The sequence below is a fragment of the Nannospalax galili genome, unplaced genomic scaffold (genome assembly GCF_000622305.1).
Source record: "Nannospalax galili isolate Female #2095 unplaced genomic scaffold, S.galili_v1.0 scaffold146, whole genome shotgun sequence".
NCBI lineage: Eukaryota > Metazoa > Chordata > Mammalia > Rodentia > Spalacidae > Nannospalax > Nannospalax galili.
This window is the reverse complement of record NW_008357929.1, coordinates 4,981,322-5,001,408: the sequence shown is the minus strand read 5'-3', so window position 1 is coordinate 5,001,408 and position 20,087 is coordinate 4,981,322.

Genomic DNA, 20,087 nt, shown 5'->3' with positions numbered 1-20,087 from the left:
TAAAAGCAAGTGGAAGAGAACTAGTCACAGGGCCGATGCAGCTTGGTCTTTCCTGGGAGGCAGGTGGCTTTGAAGACTCCACATGTGTCTTTCAGGGATGAGCAGGTGCTGTGTCCTTGGTGGGCTGGGCTCTGCAGCTTCTTTATGCAGTGTAGCAAAGCTGTTGTCTAGGTTCTGCATCTCCCAGTACTCTGTGGGATCCGGGAACATTTAAATGCCATGCTTCTAGGAGCCATAGGCATGGCAACTATCACCAGAGGGTATTATAATCTCCCCTGTAGAGAACCCTTCATCCACCACGACTCTTCCATAGGAATCATTAAAGTACCTCTCCAGCCTTTTAATTTAATGGGAAGGGACTAGGAGCTGCTTGGAGCTAGACACTGAGTGTTGTATGTCTTTTCTTGAGGGCTGGGGATGCAGAAGTCTTCCTAGCTCTGGTACCTGGTGGCTGCCACTAGTACTGCCTCCCAAAGGCATTGCTTCTTTTTCCCCTCTAGAGCTTGGAAACATTGCAGTTTTGGTCCTTTGTGAGCTCTATGAACATGAGCTTCATGTGTTTTAGACTGGAGCATTTAATTGCTGTTCTGAGACCCCCTTGATAATATTGTTTTTGTTATGATATGGTAAACCAAGTTCAGTCATCTGGCTTCTCCATCAGTCCAAATCCTTGTGCTGTGGTAAACTGAGGCATGGGAGCCACCACACACAGGAGAAGGTATGGAAGAGACTTGGGAGAAAAAGGGAAACGTTTACTCACGCTGGTGGACCAGAGCAGAATTTCCTCCTGAAATATTCGAGCCCTGAGCTCAGTTTTTCACAGTTTTTATACCATTGAGGGGTAGGTTCACATTTCAGCCTTCATGACTGCAACCAGGGAACCAGGCATAGGCTGGGCGATGCCAGGCTGTGTGACCAGAGACTGTAAGAGTGAAATTCCAGAGCAATAAACGTATCTTCCAGAGGCAGAAGCAGGGGTTAAGAAAACAGTGGAAATGTCTGCTGTTGAGTAAGAAGAAGAGGTGTTCATCCTACCTCAGGCTAAGGCTACAAGGGTGAGGCAGCTGTTTCTTAGAATTTTTTTTCTTCCTTTTATAAGTGCAATTTATTAACATTAACATTAACATTCCTACATTATCCAAGTGACTCCAAGGACTTCATCTTCCATGGACAGGTAGTGAGTGCAAGATATACCCTTTTATGATTTAATCATACTGAAATTTAAAGTCATTTATTACTGCAGCATAAACCTAACCTATTCTGACTGATACAGCTTCCACATCTCTGAGACATTTGAGAGAAAGGGGAAAATGCCAAGCTGATAGTTCCTCTCACTTGTCCTAAGCATCTAGCATCTAAAAGAATTATATAAGCCCAGTCAGTATGGTGAAAAATGCCTATAGTGCCATCACCCAGGAGGCTGAGGCAGGAAGATTACAAGTTTCAGGTCAGCCTCTGGGCTACATAGTAAGTTTAAGGCCAGCCTGAGCTACATAATAGGACCCTGGTTCCGAATATCAAAGTACCTAAATAAATAATAAGTAAACACACAAAAATAAATATGTACATAAGTAAAGAATATATAACCATTGGAGCAGCACTGCAAGTGCTCCATTTTGGCTAACAACAGCTATTTTTATAGCACTAGGGAGATTTCTGGCTATGTCTGGAAGACAGTCACATAGAGACAGGGAATGTCTTTCTAGGCCTGTTTGTAGTTTCTTCTTATGTGCTCAGGGTATCTCCTGCTCCTGGGGTTAAAAAAAGCAGAAAAAATATAAATGTTTCAGAAGCAAGTGGAGGTGTAATTGCTGTTCCATTTGCTCTCTTAGAAATGTGTCTGCAAAAGATGCTGGACTTGGGAAAGTTCCTTATGGTGGGGGCTGCATTTGAAGCACTGACCCAGAGCATTTACGTGAGGACACAAGTTGCCCCACGGTCCCCTGAAGAGCAGCTTTGGCCCCAAGTTCTAGTCTCTGGTGGCAGATGGGAGGCCGATCCTGTGGCGCTGCAAGAGGGAAGTGGGTATGGGTCAGGGGTATGGGAGGGTATCATTCCATTTCCGGTGAGAGAGAAGCTCTAGGGCATGGCTTCCAACTGATGGCTCTAAAGATGCACTGAGTGAACAAGGATAGCACACCCCTGACTTCCTCATTGTGAAACTTCAGAGCTGGCCTCAGAGAAGCCTTCTGAGCATATGTGTCACTACTGCTGAGCTCCCAAGCTTCAGTTCCAGCAGGGCTGCTGGTTGTACTTGCTCGATGCCAGGACTTGGGAGAGAAGGTAGGAAGTATTGTGCTCTCCTATCATGTAAGAGGAGGCCCTGTGCCAGTCAAAGACAGAAGCTATGGGGTCATATGCATGTTGTGAGGAGCAGGGATCAGCATCTTTGTTAGATCACATCCCTGCAAAAAGTGAGAGTACGTCCTTCAGAATGAAGAAGTTAGGGGCGGGGAGTGAATATGGACAGATTATATGACATGACTGAATGAAAATGTCATTACAAAATCCATCACTGTGTACCATGAATACATGTGAATAAAATTTTTTAGATGTCAAAGATGTACTTTCTGAGTAGGTGGGATAGCATGGAAAAACATACCTATCAAAGCCGAATCCGATCTATGCTGACCTCCCCAGGGATACACCTCTCCCTGCTCCTTGCCACGATCTCCACTGGCAGCTACTGTGTCAATAAGTCACCCCTGAATACTTCACTTATCTGGTTACAGGTATTCTGGGTTTGGCCCCAGTCCTGGGTTCTGGGCCACTTGGAATTCTGAGCATTCTTCCCAAAGTTAACTCTCACATTGTAACGGCATCACTCTATATTCTTCTCATAACAATACCTTTCATTTGTGGAACTCTTTAGACTTTCACATTCATTATTGAATTCACTTCTTATGAGCTTCTCAAAAAGCACAGAATGAATATCCAGTGTATATACTCTATTTGTGGTTCCCTTCTCGCCACTAGGAAAGCCAAATCCATTCACACAAACATTCAATTCAGGACACCATAGCTTTCCGTAAGCACAATAGAGTCAGAGTTTCATTCATTTCCACCCTGCTCTCTCTCTCTCTCTCTCTCTCTCTCTCTCTCTCTCTCTCTCTCTCTCTCTGTTCTTCTAGAATGTGTTTTAGTCTTTTTGAATGTCTTTCTCCTGATTATTTGTATATGTCCATCCTTCGGGCTGCCTGTGCCCTCAGGAAGTAATTAAGTCCAATAGCAATCATAGTCCAGTAGTCTTTATGCTTGTTTTACCTTCTTTTCTTTCAAACACCATTGTGGGCCCTTTTGTTGGTTTTAGTTGCAGCTTCCCTTTTTCTTCCCTGTCTTCCGTCTTCCTCAAATGTTTCTCCGCTTTCTCCAAAACTTGGGCAACGTTTCCCAATGGCCAGTGTTCTCCTGTGTAATCTTTGAATCCTACGACTCTTCCTTGATGTTTTTAAAACAGGACTCAGCACTCCTGCACTCATTCATTAGTGATTCAACCCGTGTTTACTGAGTACCTGCCATGTTCTGGGTACCGTACTAGGCACCGCTGGCACAACAGTGGCTGAGAGAGGCGGAGGCCCTGCTCTCACGATCTTGTGTCTTCATAGGGAACCTAATCAAGATTTAAGTGATTAAGAATCATCCCGCCAGGCAGCGATACTGCTCTGGAGGAAAGCAAAGGAGAGCAAGGTGGTAAGTGGGAGGGCTGAGCATCTGAGGAACGGATGCTGGAACAACCACCTGGACGAAGTAGAGAGGCAGTGGTACCCTGCAGGAGGAAGAGACTGCATATGGAAAAGCTCAAAGGCAGCAGAGTGTTGTACCTTCCAGAGATAGCAAGGGGATCACTGGCTGACCTCAGTGACTTCAAGGAGAGAGGGAAAAGGGCTGGCTGGTGACCTGACAGCCTTCAAGGTCACAATCAGCCTCTGGAATTGACCTAAGTATGAGGAGATATCAGAGAGCAAAGGGCAGAGAATGGGATAACTTGGACTTCTGGATGAGAGAGAGAGAGAGAGAGAGAGAGAGAGAGAGAGAGAGAGAGAGAGAACACAAGATGTACAGAGAGCTCGTGTAGCTACAGCAGAAGCCCAAGAGAGGTAGTGATCCATTGGACAAGATGGTCTCAGTGGGGGTCAGAAGTGACTGGATTTCAGATGCACCTTGAGAGCAGAGTTGACATTAAAGCTCATGGGTTGCTCTTAAGGATGAGGGAAGGAGAGGACCATGCATCAACCACTTTGGTATAGATGAAATGGAGCAAATGGTATTGCCGTGAACAAGGTAGGAAAGCAGCAGAGGAAAGATGGTAGGCAGTAAATTAAGGGCTCAAGTTTAGGCACATTAGGGTTAGGATGCACTTGGAGATGAAGGAAAAAATAGCTGGAAAATTAATGGAAATATTGAGTCTGAAGCTGTGATCAGGGCAGGGATAAATAATGTTTAAAGTCTAGACTTGACAGGCTTACCAGGAGTAAGTGAGGCGGGAGAGGGAAAGTGACCCAAGGACTTAGCCTCAGGGAAAGTCTGACATTTATAGGTTAAGAAGGAAGGTGGGGATCAGCAGAGAAGATTTAGAAGCAACAGCCAGTGATGTAGGAGGACAGTCAGCTGAATAATGGCTCCCTGAAGCCAAGGGAGGAAAGGATTTCAAGAAGGAGGACATGAAAAGTGAGGTCAGCTCTCTGGAACTTTAAGTGAAACCTCAGGCACAAATGCTCCTGTCCCCTTTGTAGATAAGGAAAGTAATAAACTGATACTTATAGCATTGAGGAAAAGTTGGTCCCAGAGTGATGCAAACCATTGGGGTGGGAGCAGAGCCAATTTAGAATCACTTACCAGGACTCTTTCCCTTAACTCATACTATAGATCTTTGAGGACTGTATCTAAAAAGGGGATGGCCCTGTGCGAATCAGAGGCACCATTGGTGGGCCCAGCCTGAATAAGAAAGCTAGCTTAAGCATGATCCTGCAAGCCAGCTAGAAATCACGCTCACCATAGTTCCTTCTGTACTTTTGGCTGTGAAGTCAGTTCCTTGGCGGAAGCAGCATTGTGTAGAATACCAAGCAGGCCTGCCTTGAGTCCTGCCCAGACTTTCCCCAATGATGAACTGTGATCTGGAATTATAAACTGAAATAAACCCTTTTCTTCCCCTAAGTTGCTTTGATCAAAGTGTTTTATCACAGCAACAGAAAGGAAACTAGAACACTCCAGCTATGGTTTGAATACAGTGTGCTCTCCTGAAATTCATTTTGAAATGTGAATGACATTGTAGTGATATCAGGAGACAGGGCCTTCATGAGGTAATTAGGTCATTAGCAAAGATTAATACTGCTTCACCAGAATTAGATAAATTCTTGTAGGAGTGAGTTCAGATGTTCTTGGACTTCCCAGATTTCAGAACCTTGAGTCAAAATAAACTTCTACCTTTTATAAATCACTGAGTCTCAGATGTTCTGTTACAGCAACAGAAAGTAGACTAAGATACTATGGAAACAACTATTTGTATCTTCCCAGACACTGTGAATCTGGCCTTCTAAATTATCACAGCCTGGGACCTGGTTATGGTCATTAATAATGGTATCTTTCTGGCCAGTCAGAAATTCTGAGGCTCCAAGGAAATCCTTAAGGATACTTGTTACCCTCATTATCACCCCCATATCTATAATCAATGGCAGATATTGGGAAATGTAGTTTAGGGGGTCTCTGTGCACTAGGATGCACAGAGGATGGGCAAAAATCTGCCTGGTGGAGGGATGCCTCCCTCTGTCATTCTGACTATATCTGGCTTACCTATTATGAACATCAGAAGAGGCAAACCATCTGCTGTTAGGTTCATATATGCCTTGCCTCTAACTTGCACCACCTTGTACCCCATGGTGCTAGCCAGAAACTTAGAGAAGCTTGGTCTCCCTGGTCCTCCCATTGGACATAACAGCAAGTCTTCCAGTTCTACTTCCCAGGTTTCTCTCAGACTGTTTCCATCCATTGCTACTACTAGGATCCAAGCTGTTACCAGACTTGGCTAGACTGCCAGAAGTCTTCCCATATCTACTCTGAGCCGTCCAGTTCAGTTACACAACAGTTACTTTTTCAGCTTCTGTTTAGAAACCTTCAGCGGCTTTACATTGCTCTTACAATACAGACCACATTCCAGGCATGGACCCCAACCACCACCTTCCTTCTGACATTCATCCAAACATTCTCTCATGGAGAAATTGTCATCATCTTGTCTGTCACAGGACCCCTTGATATCTTCTCTCATAAGGCCCACACTCCTTCCCCCATGGCATTTGCCTTAGTTTGTAACTACAGATTTAACACTGATGATTTGCTTCCTATCTGTCCTGGTCGCTGGACAGGAAGTCTGTGTTCTTCTTTGGGATTTCTGTTACATCTGCAGCTCCATTTCAGCAGCAGAATGGATGGTAGTGTGTAGGAGCTGTGACATTTGGGGACCCATTGCCCTTGGAGAGCTGGGTACAGTTGCCATGAGACCATTTGAGCTTGCTTTCCTTCCACATCTTCTGCAGGTCAAGGCCTGGCCTCTTCTCAGTTCGATGGTTTCCTGCACAGCCTTTCTCTGTTTGCTCCACCTCCTCATCATGAGCTTCAGCCCTTTAGTAGATATTCACAGAAATGCACTCCTACCAGCCACAAATATTTTGTCAGAATGTGTCAAGACAGGGAATCACCCCACAAACAGCCCTACTACTTTCATTGTTCCTATTTCTTTTCTTCCTTCTGACCTTCCTGGACTGACTCCTCACTCTCATTGCCTCCAAAGATTTCCAAACTCTCTCTTTTATGCAGAATACCTACCCTGTTCCTCTGCAGTCTTGATTCCACCTAACATTCTCGACTAGAAGGAAGTGTCAGCATCAGCTTCCAATCTTAAAGAACACTATGGGGACCTGAGGAAAGGATCCTTTGTCCACGATAATAATAACTCCTTAAAGGACATCTAGACTATAGAGCAGAGAAGGATCTCATCCACCCTCTCATTCACTTCTCACTTTCATAAAAACTATAAAGAGCCATTTCTTCTCTTTTTCTGAGCAATCACTCTGCATTTAATGAAAACATGAACCCTAGAAATAACCACCTGGTTTTTCCCTCATTTTTATTAGCTCTTTGAAAATTTCATGCAATGTATTTTGACTATATTCACTGCCCTCCCCCAACTTCTCCCAGATCTACACCCACCTAACTTGTGTCCTCTTTTTTTGAAACCCATCAAGTCCAGTTTGTGGTGCTCATATACTCTTGGGTGCACGCCCATTCGCTCGAACATGGTCAAACTATCAGGGGCCATGCTCTTAAAGAAAATCAACTCTCCTTACACCAGCTATCAAAGTGAGGCTCAGAGAGCAAATCTGCAGCTCAGAAGACATCTTGTTAACTCATAATTCTATTTTTAAATGGACTGAACACTTACAGTTTGTTCTTTTAAAGCTCAGTATCCCCATTCTTGCATTCTTTATTTATCTCCCAAATGCTTGGATATCTTTGAATTTCTTCTTTCAGGGAGGTTGGATGGCATTATGCTTTCTAAGTCCTGGCATAGAAATGCTCTTCCACTGTGCTCCACTTGGATGCCACTTGGGTGGTGCTAACACAGCATATCCTGACTAAGCTGTGCACGTGACTCTCCTGGGGAGCTTGTTAACTTTCTGACAGAGAAGCTCTAAGTGGAGGCTGCGATGTTGCAGTTCTGCTTCTAACAGGCACTCGGGATGCTAATGCTGCTGGTCCATGGACCACAGTTTGAATAGCAAAAGCTAAATGGAGTGTTTAGTCACTATTTTCCCACTAGACTTTCTACCTCATTTTGTCAAATGCCTTTCAGGAGTTTTATCTTGTTACCTTACCCTGAGCACCCCATCCTTAACTATAAGGATTCCTATGAAGTGATTATAGATGTTCTGTTTTCAATGAGGCTCTTAGACTGAAGAGTATCAACCAGAAAACACTGCATCTGCTACATGGTGATATTTCGTCTGCTAAAGCTAAGCAAGTCAAGTTGAGAGATGGCCTAGAAAGTTATGATACATAAAACCATCACTTGGGCCTCTGTGTTTTGTTTTGTTTCATTTTTGTGTATGAGTGTTTTGCCTGCATGCATGCAAGTGCACCACATGTATGCAGTGCCTGTGGAGGCCAGGAGGAGTCATTGGATCCCCTGGTACTGTAGTTAGAGATGTTTGTTAGCTGCCATGTGGGTGCTGGGAACTGAACCCAGGTCCTATGCAAGAGTAGAGTGCTTTTAACTGCTGGCCCATCTCTCCAGCCCCTAGGCCTCTAGATTTAACTGCACCTAAAAAACTATTTCAGAATTCCTCAGCCAATGAACACCCATCCTCCTCCAGGCTGGTCCGTGTAAGTTACAAAGCCGCATTGGGGAACTGCTTACATTGAGGTGGTTTCCAGTGGTGAGGGAGCCTCCACCCCTGGTTGGGAATTGCAGTTTTATCATGCCGCAATGAGGCAAATGTCCAAACTGCTACCTGTAGAACCAGAGCACTACATGCAATAACTGCATGTATTTGTGGGGTATGGTGTGATCTTTCAATGCATGTGTAGAAGGTGTAATAAGCAAATTGAGGTAACTGGTATTTCCCTTTCCTTATCATTACAACGCTTGGTTCCTTTGAGTTCCTCTCTTCTAGTTCTTCCTAAATCAGGTTATATCCCTTATGCCTAAATTTGTTTGGGAACTCATCATCCAACCTTACCATATCCCTCCTTCCTTCTCCTCATTGTAGTGCCTACTAATCATCATTCTTTGCCGAGACCAACTTCTTTAGCGTCAACATATGAGAGAGGACATGCAGTTCCTGCTTTTCTGTCCCTGGCTTATTTCATGTAACGTCCTCCAGTTCCATTCATTTTGCCACAGAATGACAGTATTTCATTCTTTTTACAGCTGAATAATATTCCAGTGTGTGTGTGTGTGTGTGTGTGTGTGTGTGTGTGTGTGTGTGTGATATTCTTTATCTACTTATTCACTAATGGACACCTTGGTTGATTCTGTATCTTGGCTGTCCTAAACAGTGCTACAATAACAAAGGGATATCAGGAGTTCCTATGATATGCTGATTTCACTTCCATTGGATATGTACCCAGAGGTGAGGTAGTTGGACTGTATGACAAATGTATTTTCAGTCTTTTAGATATCTCCATACTGTTTGAGCTAGAGCTCCTGTTTCCAGTGGTGTGAGGGGGCCTCCATCCCTAGTTGGGAATTGTAGTATTTATCCTGCCATAATGAGGCAAATGTCCACTGGGACTTGATTCAAGTGTTTATTAAAACTGGAACTTTGGAAAGAGGTCAGAATGCTGGAGTAGGTTGGATTGGTTTTTTTTCTTCTCATCACCATTTTTATTGATAGACTACTAAATATTATTGATAAAGATCAAGTTTTAGACCCAGATGTCTGCCTGGAAATGGGAAAGGAACAGTGTACCTATGCCATCTGCTATGGTCAGTCATCTACTAGAACCAGTCAGATCATCATATGCCCTGACAAATTCAAGCTCAAGTTATTGCAAGGCAAGATAGGAGGGTGAGAAATTGTATCAATGATCTCTTAATGGATAAGAATTATCCCACAAGGCCTGGAGAATATAGCTCAGTGGTAGAGCACTTGCCTAACACAAGGGAGACACTGGGATCAACTCCCAGTATCACAGAAAAACCAATTACCCTACAACTAACTGCGAAGACAATAAACACTTATTACCATTTAGTGTTTGTGGGCTAGAATTTCAGCAGAGCATTGATGAATGTTTCTGAGTTAGAACATATCATATAACTACAATCAAGGCTGGAGCTGAGGGCTGTCTGAAAACCTAATTTGGGTAGAGCAAGCATTTGCATGCAAGCTCTCTCAAACTGACAGATGGGAAGCTTTGCCACTTGGGCCTCTTCACTGGGGTGCCTCACAGTGTGGTATCTGGCTTCCTCAAAGTTTAAGGATTGAGAAGAGAGGAAATTCCTAAGACAGAGTGCAACCTTTTGTTATAACTGAACCTGTCAGAAAGCAGCCTACATACCCAGGACATGCACAAAGGGTGGATGTGAATACCAGTAAGTGATGATTATTGGAGGCCATTTTAGAAGCTGCTCAATACAGAAACTCATTGAAAAATATGATTGTCATGTTTGAAGCTACATCAAGTCCCTCTTAAATGCCTTCAGCTATACATTCTGAATCAGAGGTAAAACCCTTCCAAAGCTTTGACACAGAAGGCCCATTGCTTCTGCCTCATCAATTGGTGATGGTCAGAGGCATTGGCTGAGAGAAACTGGAAAGTTCAGTTCTCAACCTGCATAGAAGGAGGATGCTGGCCTGTTGATGGGCCTGGACCAGTGTGGGTGGGGTCCAGCACAGAGACTGCAGTGGTTAGTGTAACGACTATCACCTGAACAATGTCAGAAACCAGATTGACTTACAATAACTAGATATTTTAGGAAACTATATAGAGAGAAACCTCCAGCCTGGCTAACAAGGGCCATGTTTGTTCAGGTCCTAGGCCCATGTTGCCTAGCCCACAAGGAATGCGGCCCATAAGGTTGTCAAAAATTCCTAAGCCCATGCCACCCAGCCCATAGAAATGATTTGTTAGGCAGGTGTTGGCAAGTGTCCTTTGCCAGGTGATGTTTAAGGAAGTAGAAGGCAGAAGCCAAACATTGAGGGCTTGTGTGACCAGCAGCAGGAGACCTTTTTTTTTAGGTCTTTTCTGTAGGAGCCCAGTGATCTCTAAAGTCACTTCCCTTCTGTCACTTTTCATAGTTACTATTGTGTTAATCTTACATTCTTTCTATCATTGCATACTATGCTGGTCAGAAATGGCTAAATCTACCATTAGTCTAGTGTTACATGAGCTTGGGGACCTAGGTATGAGTTTGAATGAGAGAGATACACACAGAGACTCAGTGGACCCACCTGTGAAGGCAAGATCCAGATGAGCTACTGAGTTGCCTTCTTTAGAAAAAAAAGGTATGTGGGTGTTATGGTTATAGTGCAGATGACAGCATCTTGTTAGTTGGGAACATTTTGTGGAAAGGAAGAAGGGAATTTGAGAGATCTTAGGGCAGAATAGACTGTGGCAGCAGTGAGTGTGGTCTTCCCAGCGTGCTTCCCATCTCTTTTTTCCCCTTGTCCTTTCAGGGGAGCTTCTCTCTGGTTCTTGGAGGAGGCTGTGAGACTGCTTAGCCTAATTATTTGGCTTCCTTCTCAGGGCTTCTGACTCTTGCAGTGAAACATGTCTGTACTAAAATAGGTTCATAAAACATTGTTTAGTCTCATTCCCGCCCCCGTCTTTGTTAATTTGCCATTTAATGTAACAGAACATAATCTTATGGGTGGGGAAAGTTGAGGGTAGAAATGATCAAGATACTACACACACCACACACACACACACACACACACACACACACACACACACACACGAAACTATCAAAGAATACATTAAAGATATCCTAAAAGCAAAAAGATAATCTTGAAATCAATCTTTTTTATAAAATAGGATGATATGGGCCTTGTTAACTCTTATTTTACCTTCAAGTTCAAAATATACCTCTACTGAGTGAGAACTCTGCTTAATATTTATTAGAGCCTTCTGATCTGCAGGGTTAGGGTTAGGATTTCTGTTTTGTCAAATCATTTTGTTTGCTGCTGCTTAATCTAGTGTATTCTCCCCATCATATATATTACTCTGTGTGTGTGTGTGTGTGTGTGTGTGTGTGTGTGTGTGACATCTTTTTGCAACATAACCTCCTTCATAAAGCTATTTCTCCTTTTCCTTTTATTTTGGGTACCTTCACCAAAACTGTCCTGCACGGTGCTGATGTGGTTTTTTCTTTGCACTATTGGCTCCTCTCTCCTCCTGCATTTAAAGCATTTCTTTTCACGTGTTTTCTGGAAGCACTCTCTGCTTATCTCATCTAGTTCCCTTTTTAAAACTCCATCTCAGCAGCTGCCTTTTGATCTCACTGTGTTGTCTTTTGTTTTATTATTGTTGACAATACAAAACAAATGTCTAAGATTTATGTCTGTTTCTTGCAGTAACCCTCTGGAGAAAGAATACTCTTCTATTGCGATGCACATACTATGCTCTCCATCTGTGTTTAGAGTCTCTTCTTAGATTCCATATTATTTTGCTTCTATTTTTTCATGTCTGAAAACAATGAACTGTTTTTCTGCAAATAGAATTTTCAAACTGGATAAGTGGATTCTTTCGAGATTATCTCAAAGAGGTCTTAGGCGTGGAGGTGACCTGAGGACAGGGAGATCTGCTGCCATGGTAACCCCACAAATAGGTGATGTATTTTCTGTGACAAAGTCAATGATCTGAGCACCTAGCTTCAGTGTCAAATGCCCCCATTCGTGGTGTACCACATGGTGAGCCACTGTGCTGGTCACTCTTGACTGTTGTCTTGTGATTCGAGATCACCATGGAAGCAAACCTCTGGGCATGTCTGTAAAAGAGTTCCTAGTTTCGATTAATTGAGTTGGGAAGACCCACCCTAAGTGTGTGTGGTTCCATTCTACGGACTGAGGTCCTAAACTGAATAAGGAGGAGAAAACAGTTCCGAACACCAGCATTCATCGTCCTTTCCTTCCTGGCTGCGGATGCAGTGTGACTAGCTGCCTCAATCTCTAGCCCCCATGATGGACTATAACCCCAAACTCCACGCCAAAATAAACCTTTCCTTCCTTAAGTTTTTTTTTTTTTGCATTATTTATATATTTATTTGCTTCTTATTTATTTATTGTGCATGCACGGAGGTCAGAGAGCAAGTTGTAAGAGTTGATTCTTTCCTTCCACCACACGAGCTCCAGGGATCAAACTCAATTCACCTGGCTTGGCAGCAAGTACCCTTACCCAATGAACCACCTTGCTGGACCCTTTAAATTGCTTCTGTCAGGCATTTTTGACATGGCAATGAGGAAAGTGATCAGTGCTACCATATTATGTGGAAGAGCGGGGTTGTTTGCCCCTGAAACTCCCTGTTGCCACCTCTGACACTACTTTCCATAGGAACAAGAAACCCCCCATCCTCCATTGCTGCTGGTAGTTCTATACTTAACACTCAGACCTTCCTAGTGTTCACTGCAGTTTGTATGTGTGAACCTATACATCCCACTGCTTGCAACAACCACCATGTTCTTTCTTATGCCTGGAATATATCAATATTTATTGTTACACTTCCAGTTTCTGCTCTTGCTTACACACCTACCCCAGTGGTCCTCTTTCGCTGCAGGTGTTTCTTAATTTTTCCAGCCAGGGTTATACTTCTGTTTTAGTACACAACTTTATTTTAGCATTTGCTAAATTGTGCTTTAATTGCTTATTCTTCTGTCTCCCCAGTTTGCGTCTAAGTTCTAAGTTATCAAGTTTGTGTTTTAATCATCTCTGCTTATCCCTCTTTGTTCTTGGCATCTAACAGACAGCTCAGCAACTTCTTGCAAACTAATTGAATGAGGCTCTCAATACCAGGAAACAGAGTCTTAAACCTGAAGGCATTTCCTTTGTCTTCCCCTGGAGGAAGAGCTGGGTGGTTCAGATGGGAACTCAGTTGTTAGTTATGCAATCCTCTGGGTTCTGGTCTTGTTGGTGACAATTTTCCTCCCTTGCAAAACCACAGAACACCCATGCTCCCAACACATTGTCTTCATCCCCTAACAGGTACAAGTATTTGCAGTCATCCTCAACTCTTCAAAAACAAGCCATGATAACTGCTAATTGGAAGAAACCTTTAACTTAAAAGAAGACAGCCCGCTTTCTCATATTTTTGCTGCTATAAATCACACTACCTCTGTAGCAAGGTGCCTGTCTTTCTTTACTGTCAGAAACACAGAAGATGCCAAGCCATTCAACCAAATGTCAATGGCAAGAGACTGTCTTTTTTTTTTTTTTTTTTTTAAGGAAATTGTGTCTAATTGGTTTTGGAGAGAAGGTTGAGATGAGGCTAAGTGATGATTATGTTCTGGTTTTCCTTAGAACTGTCAACTGATGAGAACTGCATGCTAGTATGTCTTTAGATGCAAAAAGTCAACCCAATAGCTTTTCTTGATCCAACCTCTAGATTCTCGTCTTTCTTCTTTGAGCTTTATGGGGTAAAATTGTTTAAGAAAAATGGTACATTTTGTGGTTACAATCTCAACTGTAATTTCTACAGTGAATGTTTCTACCATCTCCTCTTACCTATTGAATTAGCTTTGCGACCCTTGGCTCATGTTGACACTGAGTCCTGCTTTTCCCCTTACTCAGCTTCTCCACTAATCAGCCAGTGCTAACTGGAGGATCCTCGAGTTTCCCTAACCTACCGGCAGGTATTTAGGAAAACTCTTGCTTTAACCGAGGATTTCTTCTCTTTGGATACACACTAAGATTGCATGTAATACATGCCTAGAAAGCAAATGGAAAACAGTAGTTTGGATAATCTCAAGCCATTATGCACATTTAATCTGAATGTATAATTTAAAGTATCTCAATTTGGAACAAGGAGTTGTCACTAAGATTGTTACCTCTACTCCCTACACACATAAGGGATGATTTATTTCAATTTTCCCAGACAGCATATGGGAATTTAGGCCACAATCATAGTCCCTAAATTACATTGTGATCATTTATTTGATAAATACATCAGAGTCAGATCTCCATAGGACTGTAAAATTTGTTTCTTACAGATACTATTGGAAACAAACAGGTCATCCATGGAGGCTTAGACATCTTTTTGCTCTGAGGGATTCTCATAGGTGTGATAATTAAAATGTGATTTACTCTTTTTTGTTTATGTGTTTTATTCACTTTCCACTCTGTTTGGTAATGGTTGGAAGAAGAAATCTCAGGGAGAACTAGGTGAAGGAGGTTAGTGCTGTGATTTGAATATATAATATCCCCCCACAAACTCATGATTTGAGAGCTTGGTTCTCAGCTGGTGGTAAGATTTGGGTGGTTCTAGAAACTGGGTGTTGGAGCCTAGCTGGAGGGGATAAGTCAGGACGCAGTCTCCTTGGAAGTATGCTGTCCCTGCTGACTTTTGGATTTATATTCTGCTTCCTGGTCCACCATGCTGTGAATATCCTCTTTCACATGCTCCCACGGCTATGAACCGAGCTGCTCTGCCATCCTTCAGATGAGTCCTTCCTCACCATGACAGACTGAAACCCTCTAGAATCATGAGCCAGAATGAATCGCTACTTCCTTAAGTTTTTGTCAGATATCGTCATTACAGCAACACACATGTAACTGATACAGTAGGAAGGGGAGTAACATGTAATAAATATGTGAGTCCACGTGTATAGCTGAAGACTATGTAACAAAAACAGTGCCAGACAGACAAAATTTCCCTTCAAGTTATTGGTCAGGGTAATCCAAGAGACTCCCAAAATAATGCAGGCCATTGCCACAGCTCTTGATTGCCTCCCAGAACTTGAGGGTAGGACCCTATTGCTGAAGACAGGACCTAGATCTGGAACTGACCTGGAAACCTCCTCCCTGAAGACTAGCTCTCATGGTATCAGAGGAGACTATACATGCTGCCAAAGGAAAATACCAGTCAATGATTCCCACCCAGCTGTAAAGCCTAATAAACAATAGCAGGCCCAGCCAACTCTTGCTATTGGTGCAGTAGTGGCATTTTTACCTTAGGGTAATCAACAGCTCTTCAATTGGACTTAAGGCTCACTCAGTGAGGGTGAACTCATGTGTGGCACTGTAAACACAGTCAAATACACATGGCTAGAGAGGTCATGGGTTCTACTTTTGCCACACCCCTAGACCAATGTGATTTACTTTATCCTAATATGCATCCTTGTATTTATAGACAAGTATACCTTCCACCTATCATCAAAGGAGCTTTTTATTGCAACAGATTGAGATTATTACAGAGTTCCAGAACTGGTCAAGTGCAGAGAATAAGTGTCTGTGAAACACTTAATCCTGAGTGACACATCTTCAGTGCAATCGCTACACATAGGATGAATGCATGTCTCAACTCTCACCAGAGATGTTTCCTTATGCAGAAGATGGCGATTAATACAGAAACCCACAACTAGTCAATGCGTAGAGAACAAGAGGCCATAAGTGCTTGTCCCTGAATAGAATACATATTTCAATCCTCTGCCTTCCAAGGCTCAGGGACCATTGCGGAAGAAAAAGTAGAAGATTGCAAGAGCCAGAGGGGGTAGATGACCACAAGGAAACAGGTCTTCCAGACAGCTGGTCATTTACTCAGAACTCACAGCAATGGTGACAGCATGTATAAGTCCTATGCCAGCTCAAACCAGACAAAATTCCAACATAGATATGGAGAAGTGGGTAAGAAATTCCAACCCAGCCTAAGAAACTTTTGGCAATTAATGGTTGCTGGGAGTGAGAGAGACAGTATTTACAGGGATGGGACTTTTGGTATGCCAGGTGGATGGACCCACACTGAAGGATATTTGGGGTACACAAATCAGATTGTAGGCCATATTGTATATAAGAGTATACATTAAATTGGGCGAGGGAATGTGGGGGGAGGTGTGGATAGGGAGGGGATCTAAATGCCATCAAAGTACGTTGTATGAAAATCACAAAAATTTAATAAAAATTTTGAAAAATAATAAATAAAAATATTGTTATTGGTTATTTGAGGAGTTCGTCTAATGTATTTTATTGTATTCTGACTCCCTCCCCCATTTCCACCCCCACCTTATCCACCCCACCCCCAACTTTTTTAAAAAATAAAGACCCATGAAGTCTTTTTTAAAAAGAATTGAGAATAGAGAGTTTGAGAAATATAGAAAATCCTATGATTCTTGCTTATAAGGATAAAGATGAATGGCACAGATGATTTTATTTATTTATTTTTTTTGTTATTTTTGAAGCAGGGTTTCCCTGTTGCCCCAGCTGGCCTGGAACTCATTATGTAGACTAGGCTGGCCTTGAACTCACAGAGATCTGCTTGCCTCTGCCTCCTGAGAGCTGGGATTAAAGGCGTGTGCCACCATGCCTGGTGGATTGGAAGATTTTTAATAATACTTTTATTTATTCTTTGAAAATTCCAAAAAATAAAAATAAAGAAAATTCCATGCATGTACACAATATATTATGATTGTAACCACTCCCCACTCACCTCTTCCAATTCCCCTTGAGCTCTCAACACAGCTCCCTCTAAACTTCATGCGCTTTTCTTAAAAAGAAAATAACCAAGCGAGTTCAATTAGTGCTGTCCCTATAAGCATGGGTGTGCAGCCATCTGTGGGAAGTTGAGCAACCTACCAGTGGCCATACCACCAAAGAAAAGTGACTCTCGGAGCTGGAGAGATGGCTCAGTGGTTAAGAACACTGACTGCTCATGCAGAAGTCCTGGGTTCGAATCCCAGCACCCACATGGCAGCTAACAAGTGTCTGTAATTCCAGTTCTAGGGGATCTGACTGCCTCTTCTATGTTCTGCATTGCACAACATGGGTGCACTTACATACATGTAGGCAATACATACATACACATAAAATAAAAATAATAAATAAAATATTTTAAAAAAGAAAAGAAAAGTGACTCTCTCTCCCCCGGAAGCCATAATGGTCAAAAGCTCCTCAGCAATGGGGCCTATTTTACCATTTATTACTGCATAATAAACAACCTAAAATCCAGTGTCACAAAGCATCTCTGATGACAGCAGATTCTGGGGGCCAACCCCAACAGGATTGACTTATTTTTGTTTCGAAAATATGAATACCCAGCTTGGAAGACTGAGTAGCTCAGGGCTGTAATTACATGGAGCCGTCGTCACTTACATTATCCGGCAGTTGATGTCTGTGAACTAGGGCTCGGCTGGGTCTAAGTCAAGCGGAATGTATGCACTGGTCTCACACATAGGGCCTGAACTTCACAGTGCAGACTCAAGGTAGCGACTTCTTATTTGATGCTCACAGTTTCGAGCATGACTATTCCCATATACAAGCTGCTTTTTTTATGATAGTAATGGATTTTTTTGTGGGGGAGGGGGGACACAGAACCTCTGTATTCTTGATCAAAGCTGTCATATACCTATGGGCTTTTAAAGAGGGATATATATATATATATATATCCGTTTCTTAATGAAAGAAGTGTCAGAGAATTTTGGTGGCACACTTTCAAATTGTTACAGTTGTGTACTTTATGTCACTTGCCATACTCTAAGATTTTTTAAAGGTTTCCTTCAAGCATCCTGTCATATATAGTCATGTCACTCCTGAATGAATCTCAATATATCACAAAAGCAGATGAATAAATACATGTGCTTGTTCATGTATAATAGCCTGAATTAGGTAAAAAGATGTTATCATGTTGGAAGAATGGGGTCTCACTATGTAGCCTCAGCTGGCCTAGAACTCACTATGTAGACCATCCCATCTGGCCTCAATCTCATAGCAATCTGCCTGCCTCTGCCTCCTGAGTGCTGGGATTAAAGGCATGTGCCATCATATCTGGCTCAAAGAACTTGATTTTTAGGATGGCAAAATCAAGAATTAAAATGCAGTATGTTCAACAAGAGAAAAATAAAAGGTCAAGAACATAGTTCTTCCAAGGGGAATGTGAGCCTCACAGAGGCTGAGACTATCTGCTTTTACTCATCTCTATCTAAAGTTTGCACAGTTCTTTGCGTGTAAGATGTGTTCAGTCAACACTTTCATTTAGATAGAAAAGAATTCATCTTCTGAGTTGAACTCCAAACTCGTATAAGTTCAGGAAAAGGTATGGAGACCTAACAGTGGGTGATAAACCTACAGGAGAGAGATTGATGTGCCTATGAGAGGTCATGATGCTGCCTTTGGAGATGGTAACAACCTCTAAGAAGTACAGGATGAAGATTTTATCTGGGATATTCCATAAAGGAAAGCTAGGAACAATGGTGAGGTGTTTTGGCATGAACTTTGGAACAAACTCACTGTAGAACACATTGTGAAATTTGCCTTACTGTTTAAGCCTGGTAGAAAATATTTGGTTTGTATCAGATTCAAAATATTTACAAGGCAGAAAAGATGGTGGTTCAGTATGATCTGAAGTCTGTATTTAAAATGAATGAGATAATGTTTTAAGCAATTTAGAACTGTATCAGCCTTGGCTCAATTTAATAGGAAAGTCAAATTCTCAAGCCGTAGCAATAAAGCCTATGTGGGACCTGTGCTAATAGGACTTTATTTTTGACATTCCAATGGGTGCTTTCTTGTACAATTTGTGAGTTTAGGGCCAGACTGGAAAAGCATGAGTAACATCTTGGGGTGTTTTTCACAATCTCTAGTAGAAGCCCATGAGCACTGGTGAGGCGTTTCTAAGAACAGTGGTTCTTCAGCATGGCCTCAAGAGCAGGATCAGCATCACAAGGGGAACCCTTAGAAGTGAAAATTCTGGTCCTTCACCACTTTACTGCTCTTGCAAGAGTTATAAACACTATATTGAAAAGGAGTGGAAATAGTGGACAGCCTTGTCTGGTTCTCGAGTTTAATGGCAATGCTTCCAGTTGTTCTCCATCTAGAATGATGTTGGCCATGGGTTTGTTGTAGATAGCTTTAATTATAAGTTGAAGTATGTTCCCTCCAGTCCAATTCCTCTAGGTCTTTTAACATGAATGCATGTTGGATTTTGTCAAAGACTTTTTCTGCATCTATTGAGATGTGATTTTCATCTTTTAAGTCTATTTATATGTTTAATTACATTTATTGACTTACATGTATTGAACCATCCCTGCATTAAGGATATGGACCTATAGTCTTTTTTGGTTGTATCTTTACCTGGCTTTGGTATTACAGTGATGCTGGCTTCACAGAAGGAGTTTGGGAGTTCTCCCTCTGTTTCTATCTTTTTAAATAATTTAAATCTTTTTAAATAATTTAAGCAGTATTGGTTGTAGATCTTCTTTGAATGCCTTGTACAATTCTGCTGTAAATCCATCTGGGCCTGGGCTTTTTTCAGCCAGGAGGATTTATATTACTGTATCAATTTATTTGTTGTGGGTCTGATTGAGTTCTCTTCTTGTTTTAACTTTGGTGGTTTCCATGAATTTAGAAATTCATTCCTTTGATTTAGACTTTCAAATTTTATGGAGTATATG